At 44.9% G+C, this 12,324-nt stretch overlaps 1 protein-coding gene and 1 long non-coding RNA gene across 10 annotated transcripts in view; one reads left to right on the top strand and one right to left on the bottom strand.

Moving 5' to 3' along the window:
• Positions 1–11,183, bottom strand: part of CPVL (carboxypeptidase, vitellogenic like) — a 131,333-nt gene extending 120,150 nt beyond the window's left edge. For 5 of the 7 annotated variants that reach the window (XR_002340223.1, XM_021078578.1, XM_021078580.1 and 2 more), the window contains exon 1: positions 10,789–10,894. The gene's annotated coding sequence lies outside the window, so the exon portion shown is untranslated. The other 2 variants (XM_021078577.1, XM_021078576.1) reach the window with 2 other exon arrangements.
• Positions 10,941–12,324, top strand: part of LOC110257511 — a 35,723-nt gene continuing 34,339 nt past the window's right edge. For 2 of the 3 annotated variants that reach the window (XR_002340230.1, XR_002340228.1), the window contains exon 1: positions 10,941–11,105. This is a non-coding gene — a long non-coding RNA (uncharacterized LOC110257511). The remainder of the gene's footprint in view (positions 11,106–12,324) is intronic. The other variant, XR_002340229.1, reaches the window with a different exon arrangement.

Here is a 12,324-nt window from a genome sequence, read left to right as displayed (position 1 = left end):
GTGGTGCAGGTCGAAGACGAGGCTTGTATCTGTGGCTGTGGCGTAGGCCAGCAGCTGTAGCTCTGATTAGACCCCTAGCCTGGGAACTTCCAAATGCCATGAGTGCAGCCCTAAAAAAGAAAAAAAAAAATTCCTTGCTCAGGGTCGCACAGCTGGTAAACAGTAGAGCAACAGATTGCAGGCCAGTCCAAATCAACTTCCAAAGACCATTCTATAGTCCCAATACCAGCATCTCCCAAAATATCCTATGCAGGCCAGGGGCTCGCCTCCCTATGTAGGTAAGTTTGGAAATACAACATACAAAAGTAACATTTTTGCTAAAAGATAGATGAGATGAGGAAAGATTCTTCACTACAGTTTCAGAGGGAACATGGCCATTGATTTGGGGCTTGTAGCCTGCAGAAGTTGGAAACAATACATTTCTAGTATTACAATACCATAGCAGCCCTAGAAAACTAATGCCTTGATAGCTGGCAAGACTGTGGAAGGAATCAAGATACAGGGGTAAAGGGACAAAGAGTAGAATTTAGTTATCATGAAGCATCCAAGAGAAAATTCTGAGTGGCCAACAACAAAACGGGAAAGAGAAGCTAAACTGATTTTGTATTGAGGAGATGTCTGGCATTACGGTAAGCCAGGATTTCCCACTGCATCCCTCATGGGATATTAGTTATCTAATACAAGATAGTATTAGATTTTATAAGAACAAAAGTTTGGGAAAAACCTGGGCGAAACAAACTTAAACGGGTTTCCTGGTTACAGAATGAATATTTCAGAGCTTTTCACTTGCTTGTGGACCACGTGTGTTTTATCTGTCACTCTTCTTAGAAAGGTCTGAAGTCCAGAGATTTATCTAAGATATACTCAGATGAGGAAACTAAATCCTAATTGACTGGTTTCTCAAGTCCCAGATTAATTTCTCCAGCTCCCGACTCAACCACTGAACAGTAAAGCTCAACTTTGAAGAAAGAGCTAGAGGATTCCAACGTCTGCGTATTTTTCACACATCATTGTACAAATGATAAAATACAACAAAATCTGCCTCCATGCAACTTTGGACCAAATCAGAATTCTGGGTAAACTGGATTATCTTGGCATACCCTTTGCAAAATTTATAACTGCTAAAATTGCAAGTGATTTGAGGGCATGTTTATTTGCAAAGAATTGAAACTTAGATGCCCAGAGATTGCTTCAAAATGGGTTTCCGGGAGTTCCCGTCATGATGCATCGGAAACCAACCCAACTAGTATCCATGAGGAGGCAGATTCAATCAGGCACTGCCATGAGCTATGGTATAGGTCGCAGGCAAGCTTGGGTCCTGTGTTGTAGCTGTGGTGTAGGCCAGCGGCTACAGCTCTGATTGGACCCCTAGCCTAGGAACCTCCATATGCTGCGTGTGCAGCCTTAAAAGACCAAAAAAAAAAAAAAAAAAAAAAAAGGATTTCTGGCTTCTTTTTTTATTTATTTTTGAAAATAAACCTTTTTTTGGGAGGGGTGGCTGACTCCCTCAGTCCTTTAAGAGTCATGGCAAAAGCAGTGGTTCTGCTGAGAAATTCTCTATTTTTGCTGCAGTAAATGCAGCCCTATTCTTTTTAGAACTGGCCTCCTTTCTGCTCTCTACGATGACCAAGTTTTTTAAATAAAATAATTAGGATACACAGTGTGGCAGATACGAGGGTAATATCGGACAAGATGAATGAGAATATTTCACATGAGGATGATCCTGGGAAATGCATCAACACTGTCACCTTAACCATCCTTTGTCACTGAGTTGACAAGAGCTCCTCCATGATTCCAAAGAGATACTACTGCGATTGAGAGTGAGCTCCATGCAATACTCCCGGATTACTCCAGGGCTTCCCTCATCTCTCTTCCACCTACTGTCTCAGCGGGCCCTCGCCATCACCTTGAAAGGTGTTAGAGCAGCTCTTCAACAGAGACCCATGTGGGTGGAGCAACTCCCCAAGTCCCGCTCTGCTACCGTTAGACCCCAAGTTCACTGGACCAGCCGCTCACTAGATAAACACATTTATCTTTAATTCCTATATGTCAGACGTCAAGGTAGGCACAGGGAACAAAAGAGACAAAGGGTTTGCCTTCATGAAACTTCCTGTAAAACGGGGACGAGAGAGCGAGCAAAGCGATGGCCACCTGGAGACTGGCACTTGCCACCTGCCTCTACAAGGATTAAATCTGCTGCTGACCCTTGACACCCCCTGACAGAGCTCAGGGTGACGATGAGAAGTGAGGTACCCTCTGCTCTAGGAAAACTGGCCGAACAGGTCTTCAGATGGGCAGCTGTTTTCAGAAGAAGACTGTAGGAGCCCAATTCTTGCATCTCCTCACATCGAGAAAAGCACTAAGATCCTTCAGGGTAACATCTGCTCCTCGTGACGAGCAGTGACCTTCTCCAAAACATGGGCTTGGTTGCATGAAACTTCCCCTTTGCAAAACTCACATATACACTGACACCTCCCTAACTCTTTGGAGCGGGTTTTCGGAGCCATCTGAAATGCTGCCTCCTGGGCTATAGTCTTCATTTTGCCCCAAATAAAACTTAACGCACAACTCTCATACTTGTGGGGTTTTTTCCCCTCCAGGTGACACTATTAAGAACATTAAAGCAGAGTAACGAGTTAGGAAGGGATGTGGTCGAGAAGTGGAATTACTGATACTGAGCGGTCAGGCGAGGTCCCTCTAAGGAGGTGACGTGTGAACAGATCTGAAGGTATCTGAGAGTTTCAAGCGACTTTCTAGGGAGAAGAAAGTCCCAGGATGGAGAATAGGGATGGCAAAGGCCCTTTAACTGGAGAAATGAGGGCAGAAGCAGCATGGCTGGAGTCCAGCAAGTGATGGGGGTGGGGGGTGGGGTGGTACAAATGGGATCGGGTATCAAATCATGTATTTGGGGGGCTCACTTCCATCAGTGGGAAGGCTGGCCTCTTGCGGCAGAAAGACTCATCTGATGGATAAACTGGGCATGCCGGACTCAATTCTCTCAATGTTCCCTGAGAAAGCCATGGTTTTCTTTCTCCACCCAGGGGTGGGCCGTGCCCGTCTGGGCACATCTGCTCTCCCTGGGCTTCAGTCCCCTTGCCCAGAAGTAAAAGCTCCAACCCAGTCCAGACTCTCAGTAAGAAAAGTGAGATTATGCTCTCTCCCTGCCTTGCTCTTTTGCCTTCTCAATTTCTCCAGACTTCAGGTGAGAGAAAAGAGTTTGCTATTTGGTGAGTCCTGGAAAGAATGGATGGTGAAACACAATTTTTAAAAGCAAATCAGCCAAAATATCTTCACACAGCTAATCAGAGAGCAACAAAATCACAACTGCCCTCTTTAGCAAGAACAAAAGGATATTGAACTGGATCCCCTCCTTAAGTGTTTGTCTGTTTGCTTGTTTTTTAGGGCTGCACATCAGAGCTGCAGCTGATGGCCTACGCCACAGTCACAGCAACACGGGATCTGAGCAGCGTCTGCAACCTACACCAGAGCTCATGGCAACGCTGGATCCTTAACCCGCTGAGTGAAGCCAGGGATCTAACCTGCATCCTCCTGGATACTAGTTGGGTTCTTCTGCTGCTGAGCCATAGTGGGAACTCCCCCATTAAGTATTTTAAAATCAGGTGTGCATAGTATCCAAAATGGAGAGAGTCGAAAAAGCCCACAAACTTGTTCATCTGGTTCCTAAGCCATGGAAACACCCTCTATTATTGCCTCTGTCAGCAATTACTGAAAGCAAAAAAACCTGTTTCCACTCTCGTGCTGCATTCTGACTTGTCCACACCATCTTGCAAAGTCATCTGTGATCTCCAGATTCCCAAATTCAAAAGACAAGTTTCAGCTTTTACCTTAACTGATTTCTCCGACACGCTGACACTACCCCTTTGGTAAATTTATCACTGCCTTTCACGTGTTTCACAGATCTTCTCGAATGTTCTCCTTCACGGTTCCCCCTCCCTCCGCTTTCCTTTAAATACTGGATTTCCCAGGAGTCCATCCGTGGTACACAGCTTATCTCACTGCACACACTCCCTCCCGGGTGGTCTCATCACTTTGAGTAGCACCTTCTACTGACACGACTCAAAATAATCGCTCTTCTTAACAGCGGCAGGCTCTTCTATCCAACTGCCGGCTGAACTTTGCTACCTGATGCCCTACTGTATATAAAACTCAACTTGTCAAGATGGAACGTAATCCTTCTGCTAAAACATAGTGAACTGAACACATCTACCTCTGCCCTTTCATAAAAACCCCTCTAAGATGGAAGCAAAGACACTTTGAAAAGGTATAAATCCCATCGCCCGAGAAAACAGGAAAAACAACAGCAAATAAGGCGCATCAATATTGTTGCTGTTACATGGAAAGTGAACAAACAGTGTGCAGAGAAGGAAACCAGAATATACATGAGAAATAAACTAATTCCCATTACAAACACAGAAAGGCTAAACATTAGTAAGTACCTGATACACTGAGTGTAAAACAAAGCAGGTAAAGCCTCAGATCCCCTCCCACACTAACAGGGGAAAGGAGAGGCTTAGGTCTGCAGAAAAATTATTCTTTGGAAAATTAAACCAGAGAAACTCTAGGCCTGGGAATAGGAAGCACAGTAAAAGTTGGGGAAAAGGCACCCAACTGAAAACTAAGCGAAAGTCTACCTACCAACACACCCTGAACACGCCCCTTGAACCCTCAGCTCTAAGAAAGCTTGCTGAGGCACAGCAAGCTTCTATCCCTCTATCCCTCACCCTTTGCAGAAGAATCCTGCAGGAGCCTTCCCTGCGGGAACTGAATTCTCTTAGAGAAAGGACACACATACAGACACGGGAGGTCCTCCAGAGAAAATTCTTGCACCCACCCATCGCTTCCAGGGAACTCCTGACAAATTCCTTCCACACAATGGAGCTTCCTTCCAGCAACTCCATTTCTCACATTTAACATATAACCAAAGTGCAGAGAACCACTAGACATTGGAAAAAAGCCTCTCATTTGAAAGAAAAAAAGAAACTACTTGAAGAAAAAAAGAAACTGTATGCATAGAAGAAAAGAAGAAGAAACTGTATGCATAGTACAGGTAGCGCTTCAAAAACAAAAACAATATCTTAAAGGAGATGGGAGAAGACAATACAGTATTCATTCAACGACAGACGCTGTCTTAAAAAGGAATAAAGAGCAGGAATGGGCTCCACGCCAGTTCTGGGTGCCATGAACTGACGATTGAATGTCTGCAAGCTTGGAAACCTAAGAAAGGCTATTTTTGTATCTGTGCTACGAAACTGGTGACTGTATGCTTTTTGAGTACAGACTTTAAAAAACAAACACAAAAAACTACCACCAAATTTTAACGCAATGGCTTCCAGTAAGTTCAGTCTGAAACAAGTCTCAGACTTTCTAGACACTAATGTTAGGTGCTGGGATACTGGGAACTGTGGAAAGAATCTTGGTTTCACATCAAGAGCTGCAGGCTGCCAGGTCCTAAAGCACCCAGGCAATGGCACAGGGGGTTGCCTCTCCTGCAAGCCAAGTGGATTCTACAAGCATTCCAGTTCTTAGAGGAGGAGAAAAAAAAAAACCAAATTATTTCCAGTTGATTTCTTGATTGCTAATAACATTCTTCATCAAGAAACCCAGGCAGGAAAATGTTTCACTTTCAGAATTAGCTACGCCTGCCACTTTCCCCTTGTGTCAAATATAAACTCCACCATCTCCAAATGGAGTCTTCTTTATTGAGCCATCTACACTTCTCGCTGCCCAACTTGGGAGCTTAGAGAGCTTTGCCCAGCCCAGCTGTTCCCTGCAAGAATCACATTTCCTGGACTTTTCAAATGTAGAGACTCCTCCACATTCTCTTGCCATTCAAAGAGTTTTCTCTCCTTTAACAGAACTCAATACATTAGGGATTTTTCTGGGTATAATTAAAGTGTAAGATACTTTGCTAAGACTTGTAGGGGAGTCAAAGATGAAAAAGGCACAGGACTCGCCTTTAAGAAAAAGGAGATGGGCTGAACAAAACCCACTAACAGGCAGACTGGGTAAGTGCTCTAATAAAGACAAGGAATGCCTTGTTCTCTAAGCCACTACTAACGAATGCTGTGCTTATTCAAGTCTGCACTGGCCAATAACCTCACTCCCCATGCCAATCCCACTGCTCACTGGGCAACTGGCTACTTCCAACCTGGAGAGCAAAGGATGAAGAGAACAGATAGGCACACTCCTTATGCATATCAGAGTCAATTACAACTACAGAGTCAATACAATCCTGCTATAAGCCTGTATCTTATCTCACCCTCTCTCCAAAGACTCAGGATGGAAGGAAAGTAATGAAACGAGGGAACAGGATCAAATGATAAGAGGGATAATGATAAGATAATGATAATAATTAATAAGATAATAAGATAATGGGGGATAATGATAAGAGGGACAATGGGAAAAGGAGAAGAAAGATGGAGAACAACAAACAGTAAAACAAATCCAACATAGAGCTTTTCTCTAGCTCATTCTACAAAATCAGCAGAGGACTGAAGGTGAGAGCTTCAGGAGAACTGATGAACAGATGGTCAAACTCCTCCTTGGGGGTGGCATTTCTCAGAGGGTTTGATTCTTCCTGCAGAGTTAAAGAAGCTGAGTGAAAATAAGACAGGGCCAGAGGGTCGATACGCCACCAGCAATAACCAATTGAGTGATTTTGGTGTGAGCTTTTCTTGCTGAATTACCTATCAAACCAGAGGGGGGACAAGAAGAAACCTACATATGCAGAGCTCACACAGCGCCTGGCACACAGTACGCATTTGGCACGGTAATACAGTCCCATGGGAAGGGCACAAGGGATTTAAACAAAGCTTCAAATGTGTATCTGCCACTTGAAAACTCTACCACCAGACAAAGTACTCGTATTCTCAGTGGACCCACACTATCACTCCTTGTTATGGTGACAAAGATATACATACTTTATAAACTCAGACCAGGTACCGCCCTCACCGTCTAACTGAGGCCTTAGAGCAGTCCCTGACCACAGAATAGATGCTAATTAAATGCAATTTCCCTTGCCTTGTCAGTGGTAAATTATTATAATAAGAGGATTATAATAAGAGGGATTTAAAGAACTGAATATTTATTCAGCACAAAGAGCATAGACAAAAGCAATAAAGTGGAAAGGGAAGGGGAGCTTTGGTTGCTAAATATTTGGATGAAGGCTTGGTGACAGCGCCTTCAGAATATGCATCCCATCTGAGGTTTGGTGCAGAAAACATGGCCACCATCAGGACAGGCTGTTACGGTTCCCAGATTAAGTAGGCGTGGTTTTCTGAAAAGATGGACAAATTCATTAAACTATCTGACTTCCTGATATTTGGAAATGAATATTCACACTGGTAAAGCACTAAAAGACCCAGACAAAAAAAGAATTTCACTTTCCCGCTTCCCACCCCTCTGCCACCTTATGTTCCACCCTGTTTTCACACCCTCTCCCCACCCTGCACCTCTATAGCGGGAGTAGGAAAAAAGCCACTCCGATCCTGTGGATATGATTTTTAGTTTGCTGATGTTATCAAGGAGAACTGTAGCTACAAGAACGCTGTAGACAGAGCCATCAAACCATCGTTAAAACACAAACTGATAATTGAACACCCCTATTTTTTTTCTGTACCCAAAACTCTATGTACTCAGATTTTCCTCAAGGTCTCATCCTGCTTTTCTCCTTCTGTACCTTCTCATTCAACCACCCCTGGCTCACTAACTGCTAGTCCAGAATTGTGCTCCATCCTGACCTTGCTGCTGGGCTCCCCACTCTCGGCAGGCTCCTCTGCACAGGTATCCAACTGGTCCCTCGAAACTATGAAGTCTTAAAACACCAGCATCCCTCTTGAACTTCCTCCTCCTTTGACTTCCTGATTCTCAGGGGCGCTGGGGCTCTTACACCGAGTCCTCACCTCAAATCGCTCACAAAGTCCCACCTCTCCTCTTTTTTTCTCCTGTGCAATCCATTACGTTCACAGTTCAATCCTTACTTGCCCTGGGGACACTTGCAAACCCTCAAGTGCCTCTCAGACTTCCGGTCCTCTTCATACCAATTCAGTCTAACGCTGGTGCTGAAATGAGCTCTCTAAAGCACAGGACACTTCCCTCCTCAAACGCCTTCAATGGTTCCCAAGTGCAACCAGGACAAGGTGTAAGCTTCCTGCCATGAAATTCAATGTCTTCCACAATGTGATACTGGCAAAATTTTCCACAGTCATCTGACCTCTTTATAAACACTATGCGCCAGCCAAATCAAACCTTTTTTTATTCCCTAACTTTACTCTGCTTTCTATGTCCTTATAGGTAAGCATAACTCTAGGTAAAGAGTAGGCACTGAATCAGGATCAGTTGAATGATAACAGAATGTAGATAGGAGTTTACGGGGCACCGTAAAATTCTTTCAACTTTTCCGAAAGAAAATTTTCATAATCAAACACTAGGAAAAATATTAGTTCAGTGAATAAATGGGCAAGGGAATGAATCTCTTAGAAGCTGGGTTACCTCTCCCAGATAATCATACAGGTACAAGAAGATATGTCAAGGGGTCTTTCTGAAAGATGAACAACAGAATATGGAGTCCCCAGAGGGCGAGGAGGAAGAGCTAGCCCCAGGATGCCTAAATAAACAATAACCCTAGCAATTTAAAGACAGCCATTAACTAGAATTAGAACACAGAGAAAAGCTTAAGAGATAAGACCCAAGGATCCTGGGAAGAGGTGATGCTGAGAATTTGCTTTTCCAGGCTAATGGATCTAAGAACATAAAGAATTATTCCCCCACTCCCATCTTGCTCCCCAGATTCTGGGTTAAAGCAATAAAAGAAAAGCATGTGATTTCATGTGCAAGGTGGTACCTGTAATATCTCTCAGGGGAGGGAGAGAAATCTCAACACCCTGGTTTCAGTTCAGTTACACGCAGGAGCGCAGCTTTTATGAAGAAGGCACCTGATTAATGTCCTGTGAACTGAGTCTATTGCTTAAATCTTCGAACTTACAACTGTATAGCATAAAAGTTCAAACTCCATTTCTGGCTTCGACCAGGAAAGTACAGTTCTGAGCTCACTGTCCAGCTTAACACTCTGCCAAGTCAATATACATATTAATGATTTGTTCTTCTAAAGGCACCTTTTTTCATTATGGGAAACTTTCTCTACCTAAGTTCTTTTAAATGTTAGTTCAGTCCCTGAAAACTCCACATCATTAAACCCATGGGACTATTAAACAAAAATAATCATCTCTGGAGTCTCGTGGTGGCTTAGTAGTGGTTAAAGACTTGGCACTGTCACCTTGTGGCTTGGGTTACTGCTGTGGCTTGGGTTCAGTCCCTGGCCTGGGAACTTATGCTGTGGGTGTGGCCAAAATAATAATTATGTTTGCTCTTTAAAATGAATTACATTTCCTATTTTTATGGCTCATTATCTATTTATCTTGGGTATGTGGGGATGATAAAGAGGTATCTGATGTTACCTGAGGCAATAACTAAGCTCTTTCTCTCTGTCTAGTTCCATGAATACCAGAGTAGCTGTCAACACAATTTTTCCTCTAACAAATAGGCGTTCTAAAACAAAAACAAATTCGTTAACAAAATACTGTCCTGCTGTTTTGTCTTGTTGCTATTTTTTCCCAAGGAGAGTGAACTGATAAGCCCAGTGGACTTGCTTAACACTCTTCTAAGTCATTTGAACTGTCAGTCAAAGCCCACTTATTTCTCAGGCTATACAATCAGCCTAGTAGAACCTCACTGTAAATTGGTTTGTAAGCTGGATGCATATATATGGTGGTTCCCTCCAAAGGAACCAATTCCTATAAAAGAAGAATAAAACACCTTCTTGCTAAGAACACTAGCATTATGCTGTAAAGAGTCTCCACAGGACTTAGATTAGCCTGGAGGACAAATCTAGAAAACCCAATCAGATAAAGGGTTTTGACAACGTTTCAAACTTTCATTCGCCAACAAAGCCAGTGCATCTACTTTTCCAAAAGTGCTCCAATTCCTATTTTGAACAACCTTCTTAAAAGTTATTTAAGTTAATAAAATGCTCATCGGATTTTTTTTTTCTCCTTACAGCTCTGTTCTTACTCATCCCACACCAGAAAAAGTAAAAAGTAGTTGCACATTTAAAGGGAGGGTGACAATGGGGAGCCCGAGGCTCAGGGGGCTTAAATAGGTCACCAACTAGCCAAAGGAAGAACTGAGATTTTAATCCATACGTACGCCAAAGCCCCTGTTTTTCTAGAACACCAAGCTGACCTGAAAAGCGCTGGATGCTTCCAGTTCACACAAGTCTCCACGTGGCCCCCTGGCTCCGGCGAACATCCCTGCAAGGACGTGGCAGGGAGCTCCTTCCACCTGTCCCACCACGCCCCTGGTTTTCTCCTAACCCTACATTCCAGGAAAAATAGGATTTTCGCTGCTTTCCTTCTTTCACTCCAGCCAAGTCTCCTTTTGTGGGACCCTCACAAACTGAAGGCATTTTCCGTTTCCACTCCTCCACAGCTCCCAGGAAATCAAAACATCCCGAAGAAACTTGTTGCAGGAAGAGGACGCCGTGTCCTTCGCCCCAATCCCTTGCATCCACAGTGATGGAGGACCCCAGAGCTTGGCGCTCTTCTGGAGAGTCTCGTGGTCTGGAAGGAGCCCGTGGTGACCTCCTCAGACTGGGCGGGGAGGCTTTGGGAGTGTTTCTGGGCTGGCTGTGCCCAAAGGAGGGTGTCAAGCATCCCCAGGCCCCCGACTTGAAAACTATAAGCCACCCGGGACCACCGACCCTGGCCTTACCCCACCAGGCTTTTCTCCCTCCGTGGCGCGGAGGGCTTCTGAGACCGCGCTCCCTGCGCGCCTTGCGTCCGGGACCCGGGGACCCCGCGACGCCCGCGGAGCCGCGCGCTTACGCAGCGCACACGGCGCTCCTCCCGCCTCGCGGTGCGCGCAGACCCCAGCCAGCCGGTCCGCGGGGTTCCCGAGTCAGGAAGAAGGGTGGCGGCCTTGGCTGTCGCCCCTCGCAATCGCGAGCACCTCGCAGATCGCGAGGTTTTGAGTGCTCCTCTCAGGAGGAGGAGGAGGAGACCCACGTGACTAGACCTATATTGTCAAAGGTAGGTCCCCACCTCTCCCCACCCCCGCGACCTGGCCGCGCGCGCCGGCTCCGTCGCGGCTTCCGATCCTGGGAGAAGCCCTCCGCCCCAGTGTGAAATTGGAAAAATAAGCAGAGAAAGGTTGGCCGCGGGGCAGCTCCGTTTGATTTGTTCGTTCCTTGGTGCTTTTTTATTTTTTTTTTTCCTCTTCCACTTTTTTGAAGCTGCTCTCTTGGAATTTGCATACACTGTTTTGGAATTTCAGTAATACTTGCCTGCAAGCTTGCTGTGTGCATCTGGAAGCCAAGAGGTGTTTTGCTCCCCCTATTTAAAAGGCCCACGTGCATTCCTGGATGCCCACAGGCTAATGACACAAATATTGGGGCCACAGGGAGCGCCAGCACTGTGTCAAGTGCTTTCTCTGCATTACTGAGCGGGCATCACCTGGTATAATCTGTATTATAACTATTAACATTTTGCAGGTGGGAAACGGAGACTTAGTTTAAGTAGCACATTCAAGGTCATCTCTTGGATATGACACACCTGTAATAGGATTAACCGCCACCAGGGGCTGGCCACTGAGCCAGACACTGGGGAAAGACAGAGACTTAAAAAAAAAAAAAGGTAAATAAATAAGCAAGCAGGCCCAACATGGGGTCGCTTGTGCTAAGCCTCTGTCACCAAACAAGGATTTAATACCTAACCTAATTGCAATCCCAGCCTTCCCCCATTAACATAATCTTAGTCAGTCTGGAATTTCCTGGACAGCACCAGTGAAATAATTCACCTAACAGACCCTTCTCTCCCCTCAAAGAAGGCGACCTTGCCTGAAATAGCCTATCATGTATTCTTTTTGTCATTTGTGACTTCCTGTCCCAGCCCCCTCTGCCTTAAAAGCCTTTCCTTTTCTCTAGCTCTTTGGGATGCCTTTCTGTTTGCTAGATGGGATGCTGCCCGGCTCACAAATCGTTTAATAAAGCCAATTAGATTTTAAAATTTACTAGATTGAATTTCTTTTTTAAGACTAAGAAGGTAAGGAGACTAAAAAGTGCGAGGAGATAAGACAAAATACGGGAATGTTATCATTCCGGGTCCAAGTCCCCACATGTGCCATGGTTCAGAGGTGGCAGTTATGAGAGCATCCCAGGGCTTTGAATTCTGGCTCTGCTATGTAGCTACTAGCTCTGACCCATCGTTTTCAGGGATGGTCCAAACAAGGTCACCATATGCTCCTTTGCAA

Source organism: Sus scrofa, chromosome 18, assembly GCF_000003025.6.
Source record: "Sus scrofa isolate TJ Tabasco breed Duroc chromosome 18, Sscrofa11.1, whole genome shotgun sequence".
NCBI classification, from domain to species: Eukaryota; Metazoa; Chordata; class Mammalia; order Artiodactyla; family Suidae; genus Sus; species Sus scrofa.
This window is presented reverse-complemented; position numbering and strand designations above follow the sequence as displayed.